This window comes from Fukomys damarensis, unplaced genomic scaffold (assembly GCF_012274545.1).
Source record: "Fukomys damarensis isolate Sample0158 unplaced genomic scaffold, DMR_v1.0_HiC HiC_scaffold_20, whole genome shotgun sequence".
Classification (NCBI taxonomy): domain Eukaryota; kingdom Metazoa; phylum Chordata; class Mammalia; order Rodentia; family Bathyergidae; genus Fukomys; species Fukomys damarensis.
In genome coordinates this window covers 11,208,740-11,220,956 of record NW_022900932.1, presented here as the reverse complement: position 1 = coordinate 11,220,956, position 12,217 = coordinate 11,208,740, and the positions used below count along the sequence as shown (strand labels likewise).

At 43.2% G+C, this 12,217-nt stretch overlaps 1 protein-coding gene across 2 annotated transcripts in view; it reads left to right on the top strand.

The window, feature by feature from the left end:
* Rcan2 (regulator of calcineurin 2) overlaps positions 1-12,217 on the top strand; it is a 188,298-nt gene that overhangs the window by 8,184 nt on the left and 167,897 nt on the right. The window contains exon 3 of one of the 2 annotated variants that reach the window (XM_010617758.3): positions 2,929-3,067. The exons of the other annotated variant lie outside the window; for it this stretch is intronic. The gene's annotated coding sequence lies outside the window, so the exon portion shown is untranslated. The remainder of the gene's footprint in view (positions 1-2,928; positions 3,068-12,217) is intronic. 2 annotated transcript variants of the gene reach the window in all.

Sequence of the window (12,217 nt, the reverse complement as noted above, 5' to 3'; positions counted from 1 at the left end):
CTGGATTAAATCACTTATATGTAGAATCTAAAAAACTTGAACATGTAGAAGTACATAGTAAAATAGTGTTTGCCCCAAACTGAGGGAGGGAAGAAATGCAAAGATACTGGTTGAAGAATACAAACCTTCACTGTAAGATGACTAAGTAGGAATTAGTATACAGCTTAGTGACTGTAGTTAATAATAGTGTATTGTTTGAGGCTTTAGAATTTAAGTGTTCTCAACACACACACACACACACACACAGAGGAGGTGATGGGCTGATGGGCATACTGCTCAGCTTGGTGGTAGGAATCATTTCACAGTGTGTATGTGATCACTGCAATGTAGCTTTACACGTATACAACGTTTATTTGCAAATTATTCCTCCAAAATCTGGATGCGGGAAGAGCATGTATGTTAGATAAGTAGGAAAAGAGATGAGGGCTCCATGCAGACAGAGGTGGATGTACTGATGGATATATAACAGGGGGAGAGAGAGATTGATTTAGAAATGAATGTTCTGCTTTCTCAGAGAAATTGCACGCGTTCAAAGTATGAGTGGATGACCTGATCAATACTGAGTTAAAGCAGAGACGGAGGAGGAGGAGGTGGTAGTGGAGAAGATAAAGGAAGAGAGGAAGTAGGAGAGGAAGAAGAGGAAGGAGGAGAAAGAGGAGGAGGGAGAGGGAGAGGGAGGGAAAGAGGGAGAGAGAACCCAAACTAAATACACTGAAACTATCCACTATGTATTGGGTGCTAACGTTACGGTGGTCTTTGAGCTTTTCCATATGTTCTCATCTGTCTGATATCTTTGGTAATGAGTGGGAATTCGTTAAATATATGAAAATAAGTGCTCAGAACCAGGTCAGACTCATCATTTTTCCATCTTAGGCAACTGTCTTCTTTATCTGCAGCAGCAAGAGCTGAAGGTAACAGCCCTGTGGCCTTGACAAGGTAAAGCCTCAGCCTGGAAGTTCTCTCTGTGTTGCTGGGAAATGGCTCCCGCGGTGGTGCCCACCACAGAACAGCTGGAAGCTATATGCACAGAGAACCTCTGTATCAGTTTTAAAATGTATGCTCAAGTTTCTTCTCAAAGTTTTGATTGTTTAAACTAACAAATACAAATTGAACATCGCTAACTCGAGAATCTGAAACTTTGGGCATAACAGAGTTTTGGAGACCAAATCACCATCCACAGCCTCACGTTTGTGCCTCAGCTTCTTTCTTTGCATTCACCTCTCTGGCTCCCGAGGCTCAGCCTCAGCCTGCGCCCCTGAGACTCAGCCCTGACCCTGGGGCATTGCGTTGAGAGTTGGCATCTGCTGCTCCCGTTTTAGATCTGAGTGTTCAGTTTCTCAGATAATTTATAAACTAACTACCCAGGAGAAATGAGTGGACCACCTGGCCAATACTAGGTTAAAACAGATCCACGTCAAAGGACTGCCTGTTAGTCCATGTTCTGGCACGTAACCAATACCTGAGATAATTTACAGAGAAGAAAGGCTTGTTTTGCCTCCCGGGGCGTGGGAGTGCAGTCCTCCTTGCAGGGGCCCATTGCTAGGAGCCTGGGTTGTGATCGGAGCTGACAGGAGCAGAGCTACAAGGGAGTGGCCTGGGGCTCCGCGGTCCCCTTCACAGGCACAAGTCAGCATCTAAGGCCACACCTCCTAGAGTGCCCACCACTGTCCAGAAGTGCCCTCTGGTCACCCAGCCATAAGCACAAGGGCTGTAGGAGGCATTTACAATCCACGCTGTAGCAGACTTGAAACACAAGTGGAGGAAGGGAGCACGGAAGTGATGGCTGCCCAGAGCAGGACAGGAAAACAGGTGTGGCTTCATTCAGGGCCAGACCCTGGGGTGGCGCAGGGAACAGGTAAAGCCAGTTGCCTGGCTCTGCGGAGCCACCCCTGCCTCAGTTTCCCTGGGGTGAGAGAGAGAATGAGGCCGCCCACATTCAAGAGCGGATGTGAGATTTACAACAGATTAATCTGTCTCAAGCCCCTCGAATACCGCCAGCCCTCAGCGGTTGTAAGTTCTTGTTAGGAAGAAGAGCGAGTTTTCTACTCATGGTAAAAGCAGCTCAGCAAATTTAGAAAACCGATGCAAAGAGAAACAAGAAATGGCTGACTTTCTTTCGGCTCGGTACTTTTGACTTCCTCTCCTCCTGTATGCATTCATATTATATAGATATATTTGTTTCAAGTCATTGCATAAAAGAAATATCTAGCACTGAGAAATTTATAGCTTGTTTTGTACCTGATAAGCATTTTTAATATAGTTAAGAATTGCTGTGAACATTTATAAATGTTCTAGCATCATCTGTAAAACAACTATACGTAAGGGTAGTTTGGCAGTTTGAAGTATCAAATGTCTTTGAGTCGAAGAGAGTGAAAACATTTTTTTTAAAATGTGATTTCCTACTCTAGATGTTCAAGTAGTAAAATTGGGAATTGTCGGGAGATTGTGAGTGGAGCTTTTAAAGTGCTAAAAATAGTATTAAGAACATTTAGAAGTCTATGTTCTCCTTTGTGGAGGAATTTGATTACTTAATTTTATAAAATCAACTATTAAGTAATTTTTCTGCTTTTTTTAAAACCTCGTGTGTATTTATAGTTGTACTTTATACAAAGGACACAGAGAGTTTTGAACTGGTGCTTGAATGCGTCTGTAAATTCACCCACTATCTAACAGGCAAGCTAACAAGCAAAGAGTCCCTCCAGCTCTGTGTGCGCGGCTCCTCCTCCACCAGCTGTGAGAGGGAGAGCAGTGTCACCACCTCAGGGCAAGGGCTGCTGGTGGTGGCTGCCGCGGGGAGTCTGCCTCAGATGCCCCTGCCGTGGGTCCGGGGCTGTGAGTGGTCCCGGAACCAGGTGGAGTGCGGGCTTGGGCCTTGCACCTGTATGTCCTGCTCCCTTTCTAACTTAATTTAACTTAATTTTTATTTAGAGACCAAGTCTCACTAAGTCACCGAGTCGCCCAGATTGAGTTTGAACTTGCAGCCTTCCTGCCTCGTCTTCCTGGGGCGCTGGGATGACAGGTGTGCGCCACCACCCCGCCTATTCTTCATTTAGACCTAAGCTGTAAGGTAGGTTAAATATACGTGTGGTACCGTGGGGTGAACCCCAGGCCTTCTGTATACTAAGCAAGCACTCTCCTGCTGAGCTAAATCTCTAAGAGACTCTTCTATTTTTAAATTTTTTCCTTTTTTTTAGTTTACTAGAACATGTGCATAGTATATAATGTTTCCAATCCTTGTGAGAAGACCGTACATGCACTTAACGCATCTTATTTCTTTTTTTCATCCCCTCTCCCTTCCATTTCTCCCCTCTACCCATCTCTCGAACCCCTTCCTCTTTTCTGCACGTGTTTGCAGTATGCAGTGTTACATTCTTTGTGCGGAGTTGGTACACGTATGTGACACATCGCGTTCCCTTTTTTCGTCCCGTATCCCTCCCCACCTCCCTCTGTTGATCCTCTTCCCCTTTGAGAACAATCCTTCTCCCTACTTCCTATTATGGATAAAGAAAATAAGGTATTTACACACTGTGGAGTACTACTTTGCCATAAAAAATATAAACAGTCATTTGTAGGAAAATAAGATTGCCCCTCGAGACCACAGTGTGAAGTGCTATGAAGAGACTTCTAATTTTAGGGTGCTGGGTCCTGTAGCCCAGTGTTCCCTATCACTGAACCACAGATCTCAGCTGTCCCAAGGGTTAATCAATGCCTTCCCCTCAGGCAGAAGGAAGAAAGTCCAACACGAGAGGCTCCTCCTAACACCCCTCTTGTCTAAACAGTTTCCCTGAACAGATAGCAGGTATTCTGGCAGTAACATCTTTGAAATAGATGCGGGGGCACATAATCTTGGACATTGTCTCCACTTAAAACGGGGGCAGTTTTTACACAGCCAAAATGTAAATTCATTTGATTTATAGCATCCAATTCTAGCACTTCACCAGTTCTGTAACTTGGGACAGATTAACCTCTGAGTGCCTCAGAAAGTCCTGGTGCCCTTCATTAGGACACACGAGTGTTAGCCCCCTGTAAGACAAACAGCGTAAAAGTACTCTAACTTATCAATTCCCTTTCTTTCTTGTGCTCTTGAGTCCTACCCAGAAACTCATCAGCTGTACCAGTGTCAAGAAATATTTCCCTCTCGCCTTCTTCTAGTAGGTTTAGGGTTTCAGGTTTTACACATGGGTCTTTGATCCGCAGTGAGTTGATCCTTGTTTGTTTGCTTTTGGTACTGGGAATGGAACTCTGGGCCTCATGCCTGCCAGGCAGGCACTGCACCACTGAGCTATATCCCTGCCTGTAAGTTGATTTTTGATCAAAATGAGAGGCCAGGGTCACATTTCAGTCTTCTGTATGTGCATGTCCAGGTTTCCCAGCACCGTGGTTAAAGGGGTCGGTTTTGGTGCCTTTGTTGATAATCAATTGACTGTAAATGTACCTCCTTATTTCTGGGTCTTCTATTTTTCCCCTTGGTCTATATGTGTACTTTTATGCCAATGCCATACCGTTCTTGTTACTACAGCTATTAGCATGTCCTGAAACCAGGCATTGTGATATCCCAGCATTGTTCTCATTCCTCAAGATTGCTTTGACCATTTGGGGATCTTGAGGCTTCCATCACGCCCGTTACATTTATGTTAATGAGGAACATTGTTATATTTTTTTGTTGTGTCCTTGTGTGGTTTAACACTACAGTTCTGGCCTTAAATACAGATTTTTGAAAGTTTCTTTTTCTTTCAATTCCTTGAAATCATTTGAGGAAAGCTGTCATTAATTCTTCTTTAAAATCTTTATAGAATTCATCCAAAGAGTCATCCCATCTTGGGTTTTTCTCTTCTGGGAGACTTTTTGTTACTAATTCAATCTCATTACTTGCAATTAGTCTATGCAGTCTTTTTATGTGCTCCTGGCTCAATTTTGGTAGTTCATTTGTGTCCATAAAATCATGCATTCCTTCTAGGTTTTCCAGTTTATTAGCATACAGTTGTTTGTTTGTTTTTTTTTTTGTTTGCTTGTTTGTTTTGAGACAGGGTCTCACTATGTAGTTGCGACTGACTTGGAACTCACTATATATCCCAGGCTGGTCTCGAACTCACAGCGATCCTCCTGCCTCAGCCTCCCAAGTGCTGGGATTATAGGCATGCACCACCATGCCCAGCTTAGCATATAGTTTTTTATAGTTAAATCCTAACAATCTTTTTAATTTCTGTGGTAAGGTTGTAATGTCTCCTTTTTTCATCTCTGATTTTATTCATTTGGTCTTCCCTTTTTCCTTAGTTAATTTAACTAAGCTTGTTGATTTATCTTTTTCAAAAAATATTGTTTCATTTGCATTTTATATTTTTAAAGTCTCTATTTCATGTATTATGACTCCGTTTTTATTACTTCCCTGCTACTAATTTTGTGTTTAGTTTGTACTTCCTTATCGATGTCGTTGAGGTAGCATTGGCTTGTTTATTGGAAATCTTTATTGTTTTATGTCAGCATTTATTGCTATAAACTTCTGAATACTGCTTTTGCAAAACTTTTTGTAGGTTGTCTTTCCATTTTCATTTGTTTTGAGAAATTAAAAAATTTTTAAAAATTTCTACAATCACCCATTGTGTATTTAAAAGTGTGTGGGTCAAGCCCAGCATGGTGATGTATACCTACAAGCCTCTGGGAGGCTGAGGTAAGAAGATCCCAAATTGTAGCCCAGCCTGGGCAATTTAGTAACTTAGACCCTGTAACAAAAATAAAACAGATCCAGGGAGGTAGCTCGGTACAAAGGTGCTGGGTTCAATCTCTGGTTCAGATACAAAAGGTATTGCTCAGTTTTTATATATGCATATAATTTCTAAAGTTTCTTCTGCCGTTGTCTTTTGGTTTTATTCCATTCTCATCAGAAAAGATGCAGGATATGGTTTCAACTTTTTTGAATTTGGTGAGATTTGTTTTGTGGCCTAATATATATCTATTCTTGAGAAAGTTCCATGTACCAATGAAAAGAGTATATATTTGGTAGCTCTTAGAAGGACTATTTCTCTTTCATTTCTGGAGGAGATTATTTTTTTTTTCAGAACCTGAAATGTGTTGTCCCATTTCCTCCTGGCCTGTAGGGTTTCTGCTGAGAAATCTGCTGTTGGTCCAATAAAAGACCCTTTAATATGTCTTGGTAACTTGCTCTTTTTAATTTTTTTATTGTTTTTGTGTGTCTTGTACTTTTTAACAGTTTGCCCATGACATGCTATGGTGAAGATCTTTTCTGGACATGTCTATTTGGGACTCTATGAGTAAATACCCATATCTTTTCCAAGATTAGGAAAGTTTTCTACTATTATTTCATTGAATAGTTTTCCCGTGGCACTAGTTACTGTCTTCTCACCTTTTAGTATTCTAAAAATGCTGATATTTTTTCATTTAATGGTGTTCCAAAGGAGTCTTCAATGATGTCTTCACTGTGTGTGTGTGTGTGTGTGTGTGTGTGTGTGTGTGTGTGTGTGTGTGTGCGTGTGTGTGTCTATATTGTTTGTGGTATTTTCTAAAAAACTATGGTTGGAGTCACATTCTTTCTTCATCTTCATCTAATCTGCTAAGGCTTTCAACTGTATTTTTATTAGAGAAACTCTTTCTATCGCAGCTGTGCAGGCAGATGTTGGAGTGTCTTATTTCGCTTTCTATTCAGTTGTCCCACGTCTTGAATCTTACAAAGCTCTAGCCTCTGTTCTTGATTTGCAGTGTTTCCCCAAGACTGCTCACCTCCAAATGCAGCTGTGTATTTGTCACGTTGGCTCTTCTTTGCAGAAAAGGTGAATGCTGGGTACCTTTGTTCTGCCATCTTGGACATACCCATTGCATCTTCCTTCTTGTCTTTCAGAGTACTTACTTTTCCTGTCTTTGTCCCAGAGATCTCGATAGTTGCAAGCATCATGAATCTAGTCTGGGAAGAGAGGAGCACTTCAGGAAGTTGCTTTGAATTCTGGCCCGAACTCCCTCCTGAGATAGGCCACATCTTTCTGAAGGCTTCTTATAAAGTACAGACTTCCAGTGCACAGGGCGACCCACTGTTGGATAATTGGTAACTTAAGTACCCATTTCCTGTCAAAGTGGAGTCTCCTGTCTTGTCACTCTGGCAGCACTTTCCCTACCTCCTACATTGCCGGTGGATAGTCAGATGCGGTCTCAGCCATATTCCATCTCTCGAAACCTAGAAGAAAGCTACTGCTTGACTCTGGTTTCTCTAAAGAAGCCCAAACTAAAAATGTCCTAAATGCTCCTCGTATAACTTAACTTCTAGACTTCTGTGTTTGGTTGCCCAGCACCACATTCTCGTTTATTAATGTCTCCCATAAAATGTGACTTGTGTTCCAGATGAGGCCTGACCCATGCAGAGTCCTGTGGGGCACGGCTTCCAGTGATTGCTTAGGGTTTGGTTTTGTTTTGTTTTCTAGCCACTGTGTCATGATTATTGGCTTACATTGAGCCTGACTTCAGTAAAACCCCCTGCATCTTTTCACAAGACTCCTGCCAAGCCACAGCTCTTCCTTCGGTGCTTGTGGAATTGATAGTTTTAAAAATAACATTCACATTTTCTCTTATTGTCCAAGCAGTGCATAGTAATTGTAAGAAATCTTAAAGATGAAATTAGGTACACAGTTTTTAAAAATCAGAAATGGTCCAGCCCTCTACCATGACTCGTGCCTGATCAATGCTTATCAAGAGGAGCAAACTCAAAGTCCAACAGGAACTTGCTAGGTGTGATAAGGTGTACGAATAAGCACTGGGAGGAAACAGAGGCCTGAGGGAGCCGAGTGCCCCCAGCATGACCATCCTTAATCGGTTCCTGGTTCCTTCTTGCTCTACAGAAGTGGGACTCCAAAACACTAGAAACAAGTATTGTAAATTTTAAAAGAGACTTTGTGCATGCAGAATTTCATAAATTTCCCCATTAAGCATTGGCATCTAATTATACTGGCAAAAGAATTCAAGTCTTTGGGTCTTGTTTAGTCCTTGGCCTGCTGCTATGTGGTCCCTCTGCTGTCTGTCTATTCACTCACCCTCCTTCCTCCTCTCCATCTCTCACAAAAGAGAGGGCTAAACCCTCTGTGCTGATGACAAGTGGTAGTGATCTGTGCCTGCCTAAGTTACCTTGAGATATCCCTGCAGTGAGCTGCTCCTGTGGTCTCTCTCCTTGTACCTCTTCCCCACTCCCCACTTTTTTACTGTCCTCCATGGAGCTTTCTTTTCCAGCCAAGCCTTGCTGGGGGAGGACTCTGCCTAAGTTTCGCTCCTTCCCCCCATAGATCACCCCAAACCCAACATTTCTAAGAAGGCTTGGCCTAGCACCCACTCTCTTGGCCGTGCTGCCCGCACTCATGCTGAGGAAAAGCTCTACCTCCGGAGTGTGAAGGACTCACGTTCACACCCAGCTTTGCACATTGCCAGCTGTGTAGCTCTGTGGGAAATTGCTTTGACCTCTCTGATACTTTTCACAGTCGTGCAGTTGGGGAAAAAATGCTTCCCTGAAAAAACAGTTTAGGGCAATTAATATTAAGGTACAAGAAATACCTTAGGGAATCACAGTTGTGTGGAAATATTGTTGATTTTTAATCATCACTGGCCGCTTTCAACTGTTCTCCCCAACCTGATTAGGAAATAGTGGCTATTAAAAAAAATATCCGTTGGATAAGTGAATAAGGAAAAGCTTGAAATAAACGAAAAGCAATGAGCAGGCTGGAGGACCCAAGTTATTATTTTTTCCATTTCAATGTATTATGTGTAGTGTAGAGTGAAAGCTAACACCTACAAACCACAGAAGTTTTAAATAAAGTTTAATTTTTAAGACTGAATGATTGCTTTGCACACATTCTTTGTCTTTAATTTTACATCTTGTCCTGCCGAGGTACTATTAACACACCATTCTGATTCCTTACAAACCTCTCCTACTTAAAAGTCAAAAGTGAGGTGCAAGGAGAGGTTCCCACCTGGGAGAGAGGCAGAGCTCTTACCTTGGGAGCTGTTTCTTTCCCAGCTAACCTAGTCTTGTCCCAAAGAAATGTTGGCATCGAAACAAGCGTCTCCTCAGAGTGGTGTTGGTTTTAATGATTAATAATTTAAGAGCTTGTGTATTCTGTTGTGATGTTTCAACTACGTGGGAAACAGAATTCTCAGCTCAGTCTTCTGGAAAATGTTTTCTCTTGCTAGCGCTTTGCCCCTGAGCTATCGAGTGGCCGACCTTTTCCTGAATGCTCGTTGCGGTGCCAGGTTCTGGGCAGTCACCCACTCTCCCCTGAGGACAGGAGGGCCACAGGGTCTGCCAAGTGTCGTCCACACCTAGAGAGTGCTGCTGCTTCGGACAGGCCTCCAGTCTGTGTCTGTGTCATGATCTGCGGCAAAATGCTGTCCCGGCGCGGGATGGTATGGGATCAAAATTTATAGTAAATGTTTTTAAAAAGGTATTACAGTAAAAGCCACATCGCCATGAAATACCCCCCAAATACTCCTCTTTCACTCCAAACACACGTATCCCACCGTTCGTGCCGCTTTCTGTAGCCGTTCCGGACGTCCTCTATCCTGAGTGTCTTGACAAGATGTGGTACAAAGGTACAAAGTGATCAAATGCACAAAAGTGAAGGGCGGTCATAACATACGGCGAGTGTCTATATGCGGAAAAGCCGTACCGTAGCCAAGTCCAGTATGGAGCCCTAGCACCGGGCACCAACTGTAGAATTAAACAAATAAACAAACCCACAAATAAACAAAAACAGTGAATGCTGCTGCTGAGTGTCAGCCAAAGGAAAGTTAGGCTCCTAAAAACATGACGGTGCGTCCTCATCCACCTTATTCACTGGATCTGGCGCTGTGCAATTTCCAGTTCTTCCCCCAAATCAAAATGACCGTGGAAGGGAAACGTTTTAAATCCATTCAGGACAGCGAGGCAGCCAGGACAGTGCAACTAACGACTCTCAGGAAAGAAGACTCCAGAGCTGCTTCAGAAAGAAGCAAGAACGATGAAATGTGTGGTTGAGTCAAGGGGGAGGATTGTATGTAAGATTCGTGGCAATATGTCTTTTCCTGTAATGGTGTGTAGGAGATGAGAGAATTGTGGCCAGTTGGCTTCCTCTGACAGCACAAAGGAGAAAGGCTGCGCTCAGGAGTGATCGCATATGGCAGGCTCTAGGCAAAGTTAAGACAGCTGAGGTTACATTGTGGATTTTTTTTGGTTTTTTGAGACAGGGTCTCACTATGTATCTGAGACTGACCTGGAGCTCACTATGTAGCCCAGGCTGGTCTCAAACTCACAGCGATCCTCCTGCCTCAGCCTCCCAAGTGCTGGGATTACAGGCGTGAGCCACCACACCAGCCTTGAGGTTACATTGTTTACCAGAGTAAGCACAAGCTGCTATTGGAAAGCAGATGAATCTTGTGTTACTTTGTTGCTTATGCCCCTGTTGGGGGGAATGAAGGAAAGATAAACCAGATTTGGTGGTGGTGGTGGTGGTGGTGGTGGTGTGGGGGTGCTTCTCTGCCTCCTAAGAGACAAGAGCCCCCTGGCTGCCCTGTGTTAAACTGACTCTGTGTCTCTTGGTCATTTATCCTCACTCACCCCAGTTCTGGGTCCCTGAACGAAGCCAGCTGGGTGGATTAGCTGCAGGTGGTGCCCCATGCTAGGGCTCCAGACCAGACTTGGCTACGGTTAGACTTTATTCAGACATCACCAAGTTTCCCACCCACTAATGTCCTGCTCACTTCCAGTATCCATTCTAAAATACGTACTACATTGCACTTTGTATGCACAGCATTTCATTTTGAAGCTTCTTCATTACTTCGCACATTGAAATGCCATGGAGAATGGATCACTTATGTATAGACAGTTTTTGAACATCATCATCATAATAATAATAATGGATGATAATCTTAGAACAGCATTTCCCAAGCTCTGTGTGACAGACTCCATTCTAAGTGGTTTATATTTATTACCCATTCTATCTTCACAAAAATTCCATAAGGTAAATACTGTTATTAGCTCCAGTTTGTATACTTAACTAGTAAGAGGCGGGATTAAAAAGCCAAGCAGTCAGACTTCCACGTTATATATAAATGTGATATTTAAGGATAAACTGCCAAGATGTGAAGAGATTATTAGATGGCTGGTTTTGTTAGTATGTTATGGTGAAAGATAAGAGTAGAACTGAGGCTGTTCCTTCTAGCCTTCTTGTAGGGGGGGTTGTATTTCCCATCTGTCTGTTATAAATGGAAGAAGGGCCGTGTGACTTTGGCTGAAGGTCCCACTGCCTTGTCCCAAGCTCCCTTCCCGTCTGCTGTACTACAGGGTTCAGTCCCAGCCAGGGATATAAATGATAAATGAATGTGCTTGGTCACCATCTTTCCCTGGCATCCTTTCTGCCTGGGGCACTCACGTTGGGAGAGCAGAGGTGTTGAAAGGATGAAGGCAGACAGGCAAGGGCTCCCAGACTTGAGTGGCAGGCTGGTGGCTCCGACACTGGGCATTCTTAATGTGTCTTGGTCACAGCTACTGGGCTTAGCGAATTCACAAAGGGGGAACTAGTACAACATTAAACAGCAACAAAAGAAAGTATAAAATGCCACCAACTCCACTGTTATCCTTTTAACTCGCAATTTTTCTGTTTCCTGTCTCTCTTCAACACAGTGGTCTATACGCTTTCCATTTGAAAATTCCTGTTGGACACAGACTCATTTACCACAGATTTACAGTCAAGACAGTAGCTGGGAAGTATTGCATAAACAGGTCTGCATTTTAAAAAACTACATCAGCGATGCCAAGGAGGTCAGGGTTACAAAAATAGCTTATAACAAGATCCTCCCATCTATTCATTATTCATTCAACAAACATGCTAAGTCCCTCTCTGGGCCAGACATCGAAGCAGGTCCTCTAAATCTAGAAAGGAAGATAGAGATGAGACTAAATTGCCAACCAGGTGCTATCGTTCCTCTCAAGGAAATCCTTAAGTATAGGGCTTTGCACATTGTCAGCTGTGACCCATTCATGGTCCTTCAGTGAGCTCTACAGGTCATCGCGGCAATAGCTGAAAGAGCAGAGTAACACGGAAGAATCGGAGTCCCTCTCACACGCTGGTGAGAATGGTTCTTTTGTGAGACTTTCATTCCAGCAACATGGAGGGTGTGTGTATATGTGTGTGTGTGTGTGTGTGAGACAGAGAGAGAGAGAGAGAGAGAGAGAGAGAGAGAGAGAGAGGGG